Source organism: Haliotis rufescens, unplaced genomic scaffold (genome assembly GCF_023055435.1).
Source record: "Haliotis rufescens isolate VD_foot unplaced genomic scaffold, xgHalRufe1.0.p SCAF_1, whole genome shotgun sequence".
Classification (NCBI taxonomy): domain Eukaryota; kingdom Metazoa; phylum Mollusca; class Gastropoda; order Lepetellida; family Haliotidae; genus Haliotis; species Haliotis rufescens.
The window spans coordinates 48337066-48353866 of NW_025963779.1; the positions used below are offsets into that span (position 1 = coordinate 48337066).

The window sequence follows — 16801 nt, forward strand, 5'->3', positions numbered from 1 at the left end:
GTTGGTAAATATCTAAGAGGTTGGAAGATGGATATTAATTCCAACATGGATGTTAACGATATTAAGCCCATCATATTGAATAAAATTAACGAAGAGTTAGATGATTTACATAGTATAAAATACCAGCTGACGATTAAAATGTTATTGAGTAACAGTAACACAGACGATAGCACCGAATATACAGAACCATATTTCCGTAGCAATGAAGAAGTTATAACCGAATCCGATACTATAAATGCATCATTAGATACATCAATTCAGAGGATACAAGAAACTTTAGAACGCTGGACTAATAGAGGTTCGGGTTGGGGTGTGGATAAAATCGATAGTTTATATTTAGATATAGCAAATTATATGCCCTTCAAAGGTGGATCTTATATAGATTTACCCCCGTATTATAAGAAGAAAAAAGCCATAATTAACGTAAAAAATAAATCCGATGACTGTTTAAGAATGATGATAAGATCTGCATTGTTCCCCATAGACAAGCATCCGGATAGACCTTCTAGCTATCCCCAAAACGATGGACTCAACTTCGATGGTATAGACGAACCTACACCAATATCACAAATTGATAAGGTGGAAAAGCATAATAATTTAGCTATAAATGTTTTCGGACATTCTAAAGGAATTGTTGTACACAGGATAAGCTCCGCTCTGGAACATATCCCCAGAATCAATTCATTTCTGATCGAAAAAGATGGAAAATATCATTATACGTGGATAAAGAGTTTAAACAGGCTACTATACGATCAAACAAAACATAAGGAAAAGAAATATTTCTGCGAAAGATGCCTACATGGGTACAGCAGACAAGATCTATTAGAAGCGCATAGAGAAGACTGTAGAGGTGTTGGACAGAATGCTATCAGGATCGATATGCCTAAAGAGGGAAAAAATATATTAAAATTTGAACATTATTGTAATCAAATGCCAGTACCGTACGTAATTTACGCCGACTTCGAAGCGCTTATCAAACCCATAGAAAATAATCAAGATAGTAGTTTTACGTACAAAACTCAAGAACATACTCCTTGTGGGTTTGGATATATAGTTGTAAGGTATGATGGGAAAACAAACCCGCCCGTGATTTACAGAGGTCCCGATGCAGCGGGAAAGTTCCTAGAATATCTACAAAATGAAGAGAGAATAATCAGGGAAAAAATATCGTGTAAGAAACCGATGTGTATGAGGAGGGATGATTGGAGGGCCCATAAGAAGTCAACGAGTTGTCATGTTTGTAATAAACCCCTGGATGGGGATTCCGTAAGAGATCATTGCCACGTCACGGGTAATTATCGGGGGGCCGCTCATAACGGGTGTAACTTGAAACTAAAAATGAATTCTCAAACAATACCCATCCCCGTTGTGTTTCACAACCTTAGGGGATACGATTCACATCTCATTATGCAAGCTATCTCAAAGACCGACGGTGGTTTAACGTGCATTTCTAACAATATGGAAAAATACATATCGTTCTCGTTGACTAAACCTATACATTATAGGGACAAGGATGGGAAATCTAGAATAAAGCAAAGTAATGGGCTTAGATTCATAGACTCCGTACAGTTTCTGTTATCTTACCTGGACAATTTAGCTAATGCAAACAATCCAGATGACTTGATAACAAATCAATATACCGATAAGATAACTCGTCATTTGTTGCTGAGAAAAGGTATATATCCTTACGAATATATGGATAATTGGTCTAGATACGAAGAAACTGAATTACCACCCCTCGAATCATTCTATAGTAACTTAACAGAATCTAAAATAACAGATGCCGATTATGAACATGCTCTGATGGTCTGTGATAAATTAGGTTGTAAGAATTTAGGTGATTATCACGATCTCTACTTAAAAACCGATGTGCTGTTACTCGCCGATATATTCGAGATATTTAGAAAGACATGTTTAAAACAATACGGCTTGGACCTGGCATGGTACTATTCCAGTCCCAGACTATCGTGGGATGCATTGTTGAAGAAGACCGGCGTAGAACTAAAACTACTCACAGATTACGATATGCACTTGTTTATTGAGAAAGGATTAAGAGGTGGTATATCGACGGCAGCGAAAAGGTATTCTAAGGCTAATAATAAATTAGTGGAAGGATACGATCTGAGTAAACCCGACATCCACATATTATATCTCGACGCCAACAATTTGTACGGATGGTCTATGAGTCAACCTTTACCCACTGGTGGTTTTGAGTGGGTCGATGATAATGATATCCATAATAATGATGCGAATAAAGGGTACATACTAGAAGTTGAATTGGAATATTCAAGTTTGTTACATAAAGATCATAACAGTTATCCGCTAGCTCCCGAAAGATTAATGATTAATAAAGATTGGATGTCGGAATATCAACGCTCCTTGATGGGTAATAGTAGGTTAGCTAATGTAGAAAAACTCGTACCAAATTTGATGGATAAAACAAAATATATAGTTCACTACAGAAATCTCCAGTTATATCTATCGTTAGGTATGAAACTTAAGAAAATACACAGAGTTCTAAAGTTTGATCAAAGCCCTTGGATGGAGCCCTATATAAGGTTGAACACAGATTTAAGAAAGAGAGCTACCAGCGATTTCGAAAAGAATCTTTATAAGCTCATGAATAACTCAGTATTTGGTAAAACTATGGAGAATCTAAGGAAGCGTGTTGATGTTAAATTAGTCAGATCTAATGAGGAAAAAAGACTCAGGAAACTTATAGCCAGTCCGGCTTTTAACAAAAGCAAGATATTCGATAACGAGTTAGCCGCGTTGCATATGCAGAAGAGTAATATAAAATTCAACAGACCGGTGTACGTCGGTTAGAGTATTCTCGACTTGTCAAAACACTTAATGTATGACTTTTTATTACAACGAAATTAAGAAGCAATACGGCGATAGATGCGAGGTGTTATATACCGACACAGATTCTTTGTTGATGGAAATACAAACCGAGGATGTGTATAAAGATATGGCAGAAAAAATATATGTGTACGACACGAGAGATTACCCAAAAGATAATCCACTGCACAGCATAGTAAATAAAATGGTGTTAGGTAAGATGAAGGATGAATGTGCTTGGACTCCTATAGCGGAGTATGTAGGATTAAGACCTAAGATGTATTCTATAAAAAAGTCTGATAATGGGGAGATAAGAAAAGCTAAGGGCGTTAAGAAGTATGTGGTAAAAAAGCATATCAAACACGAACTGTATAAAGAATCATTATTCAACGGTAGAACGTTCAAACACGAGATGAACTCTTTAAGAAGTTACAATCATAGGATATATGGATTAAGAATGAACAAGACATCATTATCCCCCTTAGATACAAAGAGATGGATTGATAATGATGGTGTAACTACCTATGCTTATGGTTATGGTGGTAATACCGTACCGTCGGGAACTATGAACAACTCTTCTCGTACAAATGCCCTACCCGGTCCATCTTGAAGATAATAAAGAATAGGCTCTCCTTCTTTCATAACCAATCGACTAATGTTATACGTCTTAAGGGACCATATGGGATCGGTTGCGCGACGTAGGCCTCCTTCGAGTTCACCTGCCTGGCATAAATATCTTACCCTTACTCTATCCGGAAGTTTTCGTTCTTTGCCTCTCCTCGGTGCTGAAGATTCGGAAGTCACGGATTTCATTTTAATAGCATCGGATGGTTTCTTCCCTATTAATCTCGTTACTTCATTATTTAGCGCTGATACAACGGCTGATAATCGTGTCACCCCTTGTCAACGCGAATTTTTATCGTCGGAAAACGACCCTCTTTGAAGATTGTTCTCAACCCCTTGGTGACCGTCATAGTCTTTTTATTCAGTAATGGGACAACCCACAAATACCTCGAGAGGATATCAATAACGATTAGTAAATATCGTATTTCATCATTTTTCTTAGCATAACGACTCACATCTGCCAAGTCAATATCCCACATTTCATCTCGGCTGTTCACCCGAACTCTCAAACGTGGAAACCTATATTTCACCGGCTTATGCAGCGAATAAGCATTCAAAAATTGTCTTATTTTCTTGACTTTATACTTGCTGTTTCTCTGTTTCTGCAATGCTTGTTTGAATTTTATCGGACCATAGAATGCACCCGGATAACGAGGGTTAAAATAATAATTTTCTTATGCCTTTACCGTAGAGGAATGTGCTGTGTCTGTAGCCATGATTCAACTGCGAGAGAGCGATATTCGTCTCTGCATAAATACATGTTAAGATAAACTAATGATATCTAAGAACGATAAGCAATGAGGACAAAACAATCAGAGTGATAAACAGCGTATTTTATTCATGTAAACACTCGTTCACAGAGAATCAGAAACAAATGACTGTTCAACCATAAAACACAGCATATTTCAACGTATGACATACTCTTATATCGACACCACCACCATCCTCATGTAGCGTATCAGTGTGATATTTTAAAAGTGTTGTTATCCACTCCTTAGGACCTTCGGCTTTCGCGTAACCGTTCAAGCAATTTCTGCTATCATTAAATGAAAGTATTTTTATTCGAGTACATATCGCCACAACTCTGTTCGAGTGCTATATTCTACGGCATGTAGGTTTTCATTGATGAGCGTAGTAAACTTCGAGTACATTCTTCTTCTTTTCATCGTCTTTAAATATGTAATTTTAAATTGTTCCTGATGATCATTTAGGCAGTGTTCGTTTATTCGTTGTCCTTTCATTCAGGTCAATCAGTACAACGCGTGTCTCGTCCATTCATACAGTCGGATGTCGGATGGGGTAAACATTATTTTCAGAGTACATACTAACGTATTGACTCTAAACAGGGTACTGTAACTTAAACATGGGTTACCATAAGGGGGGGGACGGTTATTTCAATAAGACCATTTATGGTGGTATATCACAGTGTAGGGTTGAGGTGGGTAAAAATTCTTAAAGCCGATACATGTAACACAACACAAGAAGGCGGTTTGAGGATTACGTAGTTTTAATCACAATGGAATATGTACAAGTCAAAGGAAGTGTGCCGTCCTTCCTTCCTCCCTCTAGATACTCGCCTGTACCTTAGGGTGCTGAGACCAAGTCTAACGGTATTTGGAAGTCGCCCGGTATATATAGTAATGATGGAATGCGAAGCATTTTGTTTTGCACAGGTACTAAAATTTGGTGTGGTCAACTTGAGATTAAATTGACCATCAAGTGGTGTCCATGACGAGGCACTTAAAATTGTTCCCCTTAAGGTGACATGAAACCACCACTCACTGGTCCACTTGATATGTACTTGACATATCCACGGTGTCAGTCGTATCTGGCAAACACTGATAGTGTTACATCCGCCCCTTTCTACTTGGAAATATTGTTGATATTTCCAGGCCTCATAAGTCGATCTTAAAAATATACACAGTTCCATATATACATATACAAAATAGAGTGTAAATATTTTACAACGATCATGCTGTCCGTGACCGGACTTAATCGCTTTTAAAATGTCACTTAATCACAATCTTGGCCCTCGACCGGCTACAGACACACCATTATGGTCATCTGTGATTGTCAGTTCTGCGTTGTGTTCTTCTTTTCAACTTAGTTCAACTTTATGGTCGTCACCACAAGTTCCAATATGGCCGCCGTCCATCTTCGTCACCAGCCTGTTCATCTTAGTTCATGCAGCAACATACCGCAACACTGTACTGTTTAGTAGTGGGCATCCAGGCCAGGGTACAGGCGTCGTATTGATGACGTCGTTGTCGGCGCCGAAGTCTGATCCCCCGTCATCAGTGGTGCAGAAGCTAAGCCGCTCCTGGAGTCGGTACTCGCGACCTGGATCACATCAGATCCCACCAACTCGAATTCGGGTGTTTCCCAGGTGTGCTTTCCCCAAGTGAGCATTTTGGATAGCCAAAAGTTTCTATATCTTAAAACCATTATCAATAATATTATGACTAGTAACATGATACCCCCAACTAACCACCATTTCCAGTTAATTTTCTTTTCCCAACTAATTTCAGTATTAACACTATGTAATTCATCAATTAAATGACTCATGGATACTGTATCTATATTCTGGAGGTGGTTTGGAACTTTCGATATCGTCACATTTCTAAATTTTTCCTGAAAGGGTTTCCATAACAGCATATCGGAAACGTTTGGCATATGAGGTAGCTGGGAAGGAATGACTAACAGTCGATTTCCCCTAGTCTGTCTTACAGACCCTGATACATTTATATCAACTACAGCCCATGCAAGTCTATAATGTTTGGCAAGTCTAGATTACTGCAGTATCTGAAAATGAAGAGAATCACTGGGCTCCCTTTTTATTAGATTTTTAGTAAGATAACTGAACAACTGTTTTTTTCTGTACGATATGTTCATTTCAGAGACTATATGTTAGTCTAGATTTCCCCCTATATTTATACCTGAGACCTCCTTTGTTAATCTGAAGGCAGGTCTACACGTGCATGTCCAGTTTGAAATTTGAGACTTTGGACTAATAAAGACTGGACATGTTATACAATTTTGTATGATGGGTTTGTTCTGTTAATAGCCAAAGCAGATGGTCAGTTTGGAAAGTTGAGTAATAGAAGATTATAAATGCCGATAGAATCACTCAGCTCGTGTTTGGTTTCGCGTTTTCAATTTTCTAGTTTGGTCAGTTGACGCTAAATAGCTGATAACGGTACACTGGTAAGTGCCAAACGCGCTGACCACTACCAGTTGTTATTCAACATGTAATTAAAGTCTCGCCCACCGACCTGTTTCAGGCAGCGTAAATCTGAAGTGCCAGATGTTGTTATACAATTTCTTATCGCTAGTATGTACCGACAGGTCTTAAATGGTTAACCGACAACTTATGAATTGAAGGCGAATTTGACAAAAAGTTGAATAAAATATAACAATTTTAGCACTGTTACAATATCCCTGGGCGTCGTGGAGCTTTTGACCTCAAAAGCTTGAAGTAACATCAGGTAAAATAATGGTAATTAGAGTCGAAGTGTACAAGCATAAGATATGATCACATCTAAGCACATGACAACAATGATACGTACTGTTCAGAATGCCCAAATCTCATATGTACATTCAATAAGTATAGAAATACACATTGCAACAACTAAAATTGAGGTAGAAGTGATGTCGGGTCCACTACCTTATAATATCCATTATGAACTAGAAGGACATAGGCAGTGAATGGCTGTTTAAAGAGTCGCTGCAGCTTTTGAGCTGTAAAGAATGATATCTGAATGGTTGAGGGAACGGTAAGGGATGTGCTGGTAAGTTTATTTGTTACCATAAAGCCTGTCCAATCAACTGACAGAGTGGGAAAAATGTATCCCGAAACACAAAGGTTGTCTACTGTGTATGGGGCCTGGATGTCCCAGTAGGCAGGGCATAGAGTCAAAGACAAAATAGGGACAGTGACACATTCAGGACCTGTAGTAAGTTCTAAAACAAGGCCATTTTGAAGTCCTGAATGGCACTGAAAGATGAGTATAAGCAAGATGGAGGCAATTAAAAGTGTGATAAAACCGAGAAGGATTGAGACATGGTAGTCAGCAAGATCTGTGATGACAAAGTCCGTGGGTGGAGTACTAGCAGTGGCATGATCATTATAATTAAGAGCTGGTGGTTGCACTGCTTTGGTCGGGACAACGCGAGTGACTAACATGAGTGCTGTTGATAGAGTTCGAATTTTGAAAAACATTCAAACAACCAAAATTATAGACACAGCTGATGCAATTGAGGCGCTCACGGCTAGAATAGCATTCGTATCAAGCCAGGAACTTGGAGGAAGACTGATTTGACCTCAAGTAGAATGTGGGGAGGTGCTATTGATTGGCAAAGGTAAAGAGATAACTTTATACATTTGAAGGGGTTTAGCCAATGAAGAGAGTGGAAATTTAACTGAGATGTAGATATGGGACTTAGTACGGGCAAAGATAAATATAGCATGGGAATAATAAAATGTAGGGGTGGTGTGCAATAGTTGAAAATTTGGATATTTATCAGATAAAACTGCGGACAGGTGATGATTTGTTTGTTCTAAAATTTCAGGTGCTACCAACAATGGTGATAACTTATTTTTGGCTAAGTCTAAGATTCCTAACTTTAATTCTTCCAACTGGTGTTCTATAATGGAAGCATGTTGGATTTGATCAATCAAAAGGCCGGTGAGAGCAGTAAATGTAGACTGGATTGTTTTGACATTGTTTTCCATGGCAATAGCTGTAAATGTAATTGCATCATGATTAGCTTTGACACCTTTAAGTGCATTCTTAAATCTAGAGTCGACAAGCTTCATAAACGAGGAGAGATGGGCAGAGTGTTGTTGGATGGTGTTTGCAAGGTTTATATCATGTCTTGTGAGAGCATTAATATGTTTGGCGAGAAGGTTTACATCACTGGTAGTAGCAGTACCAAACAATGTTTTAGAGAGAGACCCGACAAAACTAAGAATAGCGCGTTTAGATCTAGATGATGAAGGTATTTTTTATGCTGGAATTAGCTTAATAATTTGTTGTCTAGTTTCATTTAGCTGGGCAACGCATCTAGTTTTAATTACATTTAGATGCATTTGAATTTGGTGAAGTAGGACACAGGTTCTGTTACTGTGTAGACATCCACTCATGGTTGGGATGCCCGGTACATGTGGAAGCTTCACCTCGTGTGTGTGTATCCAGTAATCTGTGGCAAAATTGATTTGAGATGACGGTTGAAACACAACCCCATAGTTAAGACGTTGAACTGGACCGGAAGCGAGGACAGAAGGGGCGCTAAACGAGAGTAGCCACAGGATAATCAGACTCCATGATGAACCTTAGAGAAACGAAAGAGAACATGGGACAATTAGATGTGATGACCTGGTTGAGCACAATGTTCTGGCTAGCAACATCTGAACAACCTAGCACTATGAGACACAGAAACGACGTAACTGTAAGAAGGGGTGGTCATTCAACATCTAAGGCAACAGTTAGAAACTTCTCAAAGATAGGTGGGAGCTGGTGTAACCTTGGTATATTATTTAAAGTATTTTCGCCCATTTTTAGCGCCTTTTACCGGACATGGTGCTAGATCTATGGAAGTGTTGGATTAGGTCCTGACTGAGATTGCAGAATGGTTCCCAAGTGGTTTTAGAGTAACCTAACCATTTGATGTGATAGTGTTTTGTGCCATTGACAACTTTGCATTCGAGAATCTTGTCAACAGGATATGTTTGGTCATCTTGAGATGTGGTGCTGGCTGCTGTGAGAAGCCGGTACCTGACTGAGATGTAGATGGTGAACTGCCTTGATCAGAGATATATGGCTGTGACTAGACCATCTGTGTGTCTGGGATGTGTGTCAACATCATTGCTTGGAACCGGAGGATGACATCTTTGGTCTTGGACATGATCTGGGAGTCTATTGTTGGGATGTATGCAGGCAATGTGAGGTTTAATCTTGGAAATCCTGCCACCAGGACGTTGCCTCTTCTTGCCCAGTGAACGGACGGAGTTTGACATGTGGAGCTGCCATTTCACTCCAATCAGCTTCAGCAGAGGAGGATGAGCTTGATGGTGGTGGTGATGATGGTGATGAGGAGGATGCTGCTCTTGTCACAACCACTGATGACCTTTGGCTTGGTGCTGATGGTGTTGTCAGTGACGGTGAGGATGGTAGAGATGAAACCTGCTTAAGCAACTGGTCAGGGTCGACCTTGGCTCGGGCCTTCGAAGCTTCTCCCTGTAGTTCTGAGGTGTGGCACCGGACATCTTGGATTTAAGCTCCACCAATTGAAACAGCGTTAGTTTTTACACTAAAACTGATCAAAACCTAGAATGACTTTCGGGGAATTAGCCACGGGATCAACACACCTTCAAAGACAAACAGAGAGAGGTTCTCAGGCAAAGCAGGAATCTTTATTAAATGTTTTCATCGCCATCCAGCATATAGACATAGTCAGACAATCTCCTTCATCGTCATTAAACACAAAGACATAATCAGACAAATAATAAAGCGGTGATACAAAAACTGTTAAGATATTCGTCGTTATATAATAGGCATGAGTTAATAAACAATTATTTGCTATGTGATTTCACTTTGACAACAATGCATTAACTTCAGAGACGTCTCAGTACCTATTCAAGTTACAGCCTAATATAACATTGCATAAGATTACGTAACACATTTGTAATTAAAAATACCATTTGTAAGATAATAACAAGGTGTAAAGTGTAAGCTCAACTCATTGGATATTCATTTATATCATAGCAGTAAACATTTGATATAATGCCGACGTTATAATCAATTCACATTAAATTACTCATTGATAATTACTCATAATGTTTGGTCTATATATTTAAGGTACTCATAAATAACATCTGAACAATGTTTACAAAAAGCATTCATATGAAAGATTATAACAACACCTTTCTTGAACAATGACATGTCTAATAACTTATTCTACGTTAAATACGGTACATATGACGTCATGAACTATAGCTGGTTCAGATGCACACTTCAGGAGTTAGAAAGTGAATACAAGATTTAATACGGTAAATAATAATGGGACCCGCATTCAATGACTGAATATACTATACTAAATTCAGATAACAGCTATGCGCAAAATGGTTAAATACGGTACGTGACGTCACTGCCGAGCGCTGGTGAGTGTGCCGTTATATAACAAATGAGCGGTGCCGCCTGTGCATGCCGCGCTATGCGGGCCGAGCTTATACAAATCACACATGAATGAATACCGTATTTGAAACTTGAAATATATATGAATTAAAACTGATTATTAGTGAACGTATATTCTATTGTGAATGTTTATGAACCTTATTGGAGATTTCGCCAAACAGAGAAATTGCTTGTGAACTGTAATTTAGAAATGGATATAAACACTGCTATAGGAAAGCCTGTTTCATTATAACTATTCTACAACATAAAACTACAACGTTATCTGTAGCGTCCAAATTATGCTAAAAGTATAGTATCTGAGATATTCTATACAGCGTCCATTCATCTTACCGAATGGAAATAATATGCATAAATTGGAAAACATAAATTTATCAGGCATTGATTAAATTGCGTGCATTTATCTAGAACAAAAGTTACGTTGGAGTATTGTGGTCTAGTGCTATGCCCTCACAAAGTAGTTACCTAATAAGAAATATAGTTTGGGCTACAGATAAGAGTAATATATTTTGCTGTACTTGCACTGATCTGGTTTTGTATATAAAAAATATATTTGATGCATGAACATCGGATATAAGTTATATTCTAGAACCGTATTTATCAGGCATAAGAACGCAAACAAATATACATAACGTAAATTATATCGAGTAACTGGATCATGTTTATGCATATTGACGCATTAAACATTGTTGCATTATAGAACCACTCTACTAACGATACAGCATACAATAAGGTAAATAACACGACACACATATGAATACTGGTCCTACCGATACACGGACAAATAATTCATACATTATTATAATGCACGCTATTCACATTGAAACATGATAATTATGAAGCATCCACGACACCTGTGATTAATAATCATTTGCCTAGTAGTTTTAACCCGATAAATAAACATGTGGGATACGAACGCTGATTGTGGAATAGTAATATTTCTAAATGCGACGCAGGCATAGAAATTACTATAGTTAATTTGTGTCAGTAAAACTTGAATAATATGCAGCTTAGATTCGCACGGTATTTCGAATACATAGAGCATAAGTTCATTGTTCAAGCAAGATATTCATTCAAAATTAAAGACAAGTTTAAAAGACAATTTTAAACAAAGTTCAACCTAAATGGCAAAGTAACAAGTAAAAGTGACTTACCTTCAAAGACAAACAGAGAGAGGTTCTCAGGCAAAGCAGGAATGACTAACAGTCGATTTCCCCCTATATTTATACCTGAAACCTCCTTTGTTAATCTAGAAGCAAGTCTACACGTGTATGTCCAGTTTGAAATTTGAGACTTTGGACTAATAAAGACTGGACATGTTATACAATTTTGTATGATGGGTTTGTTCTGTTAATAGCCAAAGCAGATGGTCAGTTTGGAAAGTTGAGTAATAGAAGATTATAAATGCCGATAGAATCACTCAGCTCGTGTTTGGTTTCGCGTTTTCAATTTTCTAGTTTGGTCAGTTGATGCTAAATAGCTGATAACGGTACACTGGTAAGTGCCAAACGCGCTGACCACTACCAGTTGTTATTCAACATGTAATTAAAGTCTCGCCCACCGACCTGTTTCAGGCGGCGTAAATCTGAAGTGCCAGATGTTGTTATACAATTTCTTATCGCTAGTATGTACCGACAGGTCTTAAATGGTTAACCGACAACTTATGAATTGAAGGCGAATTTGACAAACAGTAGAATAAAATATAACAATTTTAGCACTGTTACATTATTATCAAAATCTTTTCCTCTTAAACTAAGGTCGAGCATGTTAATGTTCGATAATAATTCCATAATTCCTTTTCTGGATCTTTTGCCAGTTTATAGCCACTTGGTAAATGAATATTTATTTCACGTAATAATACTAATAATTCACTTGGAGTGACAGTGCCTGGCGACAAGTGTCCGAGTGATAGAGCATTAAATTGTAATTGGAGGTGATTGATATAAGACATCAATGTTTGTATTGTTTGTCTTAGGTCTTCAATTACTAAATCTATCTTGAGATAAGTGTTAGTGGCCCATTCAAGTTTATCTATACGCCCCGCAAGAGTTCGGGAGATGTTTGCTACATTAACCTCTACTTCCTATAGATTATCAATTACTGTATTAATTGTTTGTCGGTTCTTCTGAACTTGAATCCTTGTTTTGAGACACTAAATCAGTTAACCTTGATTTCAAATGAACTGGAGCGTCAATGTCATTATTGAGATCACTGGATATGTCCCTATCAGCTAATTCATCAGATAAATTCATTAAGTTTTCAGTCGCTACGCTTATGAGCTCCTCTAGTACGCAACCTCTCTTCAACCTAAATGTACGGTTGGTATTGTTGACTAACAGTAATGGTACATTCCTATGTTTATCAATCTTAACAATAGAATTTCCTATGAGTAGACCTGGTTCATTTGCTGGGTAACTCTTTTCAATTGCTGAGATTTCATACGTGCTTAATGTGTCAAAATATGGTCTATTTTTAACCTTTGCCCTTAAGATATTTCTACACTGAGGTTTTACTATTGTATCCGCTGCTAACCTGACTAGAGAAGATATATGGATATCTTCCTCTAGCGGTACATAAGTATTCCCTACTCTTAAGCTACCCAAGTCGAAATACACCCTGACACCTGCCTGTGTCAACCAATCGTGTCCTAATATAAGATTTCTGTTCATGTTTTCTACAACATAGAAGGTATGGGAAAATTGACGCCTCTCATCCTAAAGTGAACTTTCACATTCCCATCTACCTGTAACGAATTCCCATTGACCCCTTGTAAAGCGACTTTCTTTTTGTTTAACGGAAATCTATCTTTTATTGAATCGTACACCCTACGATGCATTATCAACACTTCAGCCCCAGAATCAATTAAACACCTCCATTGTTTTTTTTTTTCCTATTTTGATACTACACAAATTTGGTCCATTTTTTTAAATCTTTCGGGTTCCCCCCAAATGTTTTTATAGCTTGATTCACCCCCTGTGCGCTTAGCGTTGTATTTACAACAGCTAGCCTCCCGTTTATTTCATTTCCCTGTGCCCCTAATGTTGAAGTTACTGCTGATAACTGCATCGTTATTTCTCCCGCTAACCCTTGTAAGAATTGTGCATATTCTGCCATTTTGCTCACGTAAGTACTTGCAAAAACCCAAAGAATCACCTTTTTGCGAGTCCCGGGACCAATTCCCTCGATCCTAGTCGTTTCCTGGGGTCCCTCTCCTTCGCTCCTTAAGGCGATCCTGGTCTCGGCACAAGTTTACGTAACCCCGCCCCTTCTTGTAACACAACACAAGAAGGCGGTTTGAGGATTACGTAGTTTTAATCGCAATGGCATATGTACAAGTCAAAGGAAGTGTGCCGTTCTTCCTTCCTCCCTCTAGATACTCGCCTGTACCTTAGTGTGCTGAGACCAAGTCTGCCGGTATTTGGAAGTCGCCCGGTATATATAGTAATGATGGAATGCGAACTTGAGATTAAATTGACCATCAAGTGGTGTCCATGACGAGGCACTTAAAATTGTTCCCCTTAAGGTGACATGAAACCACCACTCACTGGTCCACTTGATATGTACTTGACATATCCACGGTGTCAGTCGTATCTGGCAAACACTGATAGTGTTACATACATGTTGAAAATTAAGATTGAAAATAAGAATAAGACTGACTTTTTACGACGAAATATATTACAGAGTTGGAAATTAAGATTGAAAATAAGAATAAGACCGACTTTTTACGACGAAATATATCACAGAGTTGAAAATTAAGATTGAAAATAAGAATAAGACTGACTTTTTACAACGAAATATATCACAGAGTTGAAAATTAAGATTGAAAATAAGAATAAGACTGACTTTTTACGACGAGATATATCACAGAGTTGAAAATTAAGATTGAAAATAAGAATAAGACTGACTTTTTACAACGAAATATATCACAGAGTTGAAAATTAAGATTGAAAATAAGAATAAGACTGACTTTTTACAACGAAATATATCACAGAGTTGAAAATTAAGATTGAAAATAAGAATAAGACTGACTTTTTACAACGAAATATATCACAGAGTTGAAAATTAAGATTGAAAATAAGAATAAGACTGACTTTTTACGACGAAATATATCACAGAGTTGAAAATTAAGATTGAAAATAAAAATAAGACTGAGTTTTTACAACGAAATATATCACAGAGTTGAAAATTAAGATTGAAAATAAGAATAAGACTGACTTTTTACAACGAAATATATCACAGAGTTGAAAATTAAGATTGAAAATAAGAATAAGACTGACTTTTTACAACGAAATATATCACAGAGTTGAAAATTAAGACTGAAAATAAAAATAAGACTGACTTTTTACAACGAAATATATCACAGAGTTGAAAATTAAGATTGAAAATAAGAATAAGACTGACTTTTTACGACGAAATATTAAAAAATGCCAGGCTGATGCCAATGCCAAATGATGAATGAACTCGTACATTCTCCTCGATGACGACATTCTACTTATTTATGAGTAGCTATATCAATTGATCGAGGACTGTTTCATTCTTTCACGATAGGGTGACATTCCGTTTGATGACGATCATTCTAGTATACATCTGAAGGTATCTACCCCGACTACATTCCACATAGCTGGCATTCCTAAAGAATTCCAAATTTCTTCACAAAAGGGATGACATTCCATTTGATGATGATAATTCTAGTATATATCTGAAGGATTCTACCCCGACTACATTCCACATAGCTAGCATTCCTAAAGAATTCCACATAGCTGGCGTTCCTAAAGAATTCAACACAGCTAGCATTCCTAAAGAATTCCAAATAGCTGGCATTCCTAAAGAATTCCTCAACTATGACATTTTAACAAAGGCCGCATTCTTCACATTCTTAACATGCATGCATAATGACTCCGTTCTCATTGTGACGTCATGCATGTCTATTAGCATAACACTAGGCTCATTAATATTCATAGGCGCCTTCCCACGGAAGGCGCTGCAAGGCGCTGGACATCAACATTTACTCCTACTCACCACTTTACAATGGGAGAAAACGGGACATAATCGGCGACATTTGCGTAATCAGATTTTCTAAAATAAAGATGCTAACGGTTTTTCATTGATGTGGTCGTTTAAGTCCATGTTTTTTATGTATATGATTTCATGATAACAGTGAGCTGACACGAAATATTAACGCACATAAAACTGCTGAAAATGGGGTGTGTGTCATTGTTTACATTTCACAAATGTGACCACCACTTTCGAGTCTCGAAACAGCTTAAATAGTGTTTTCCTTCACTAAAAGTAACAATAGATATTATTCTCGTGACAAATACATTGCAAGAGCATTCATGAAAATGCTAAGACAAAATTTAACCACCCGTTCTAGAGTTTTTCTGTAGTAAATACATGGCGTGTCCGTCATGTTTGTTCGTCTAGTGAAGGCAGCCATTGTGCAGTCATTGCCTGGGTCAGTGTAGCGCCAGCGCAGCATCCCCAGGGAACCAGGCTGAATCGCTACATGAATCAAATTCTTCAACCTCACCTTCTTCCAATCATTGACCGCCAATCATTGACTTCCAATCATTGACCGCCAGAGGGAGCTGTTTCAACAGGACAACGCTCCAGCGCACACAGCTCGTGTCACGGTTGACTACCCTCATCATGCCAACATCAACGTCTTGCCCTGGCCGTCGAGATCTCCGGATCTCAACCCAATCGAACACCTCTGGGATGAACTCGATCGACGTGTACGTCAACGTCAGAACACGCCGTAGACACTCCCACAACTGGCCAACGCGTTACAAGCAGAATGACAGGACAGCATTACTACACTTATCCAGTCAGTGCCGAGGAGATGCAGAGCCGTGATTGCTGCCCGGGGCGGTCACGCGAGATACTGAGTTCAGGGTCACCTTGTAGCCTTATGTGACATGACAATGAACAGTTGTCAATGCCTTTGTACAACGTCAACATGTGACTATCGACCTCCAAAATTTCATATTTGTATCAATGATATTAAATTAAATATATCAATGTTATTAGGTACAATGAATTTACTAACAATCTACCTGTGCCTTTCTCTTTTTGTTGTAAAATCAGTTAATCCAGACTGCTTATATGATTGTCCATTAAATACGTCATTACAATATAAACTGGTT

The 16801-nt window shown here is 38.0% G+C and overlaps 1 long non-coding RNA gene across 1 annotated transcript; it reads right to left on the reverse strand.

The window, feature by feature from the left end:
• Window positions 1-4280: 4280 nt before the first annotated feature.
• Window positions 4281-14048, reverse strand: LOC125381010. The gene is made up of 2 exons (XR_007221595.1): window positions 11810-14048; window positions 4281-9832 (listed from the first exon to the last, which is right to left on the reverse strand). It is a non-coding gene; the product is annotated as an uncharacterized LOC125381010 (long non-coding RNA).
• Between the last annotated feature and the right edge of the window lie 2753 nt (window positions 14049-16801).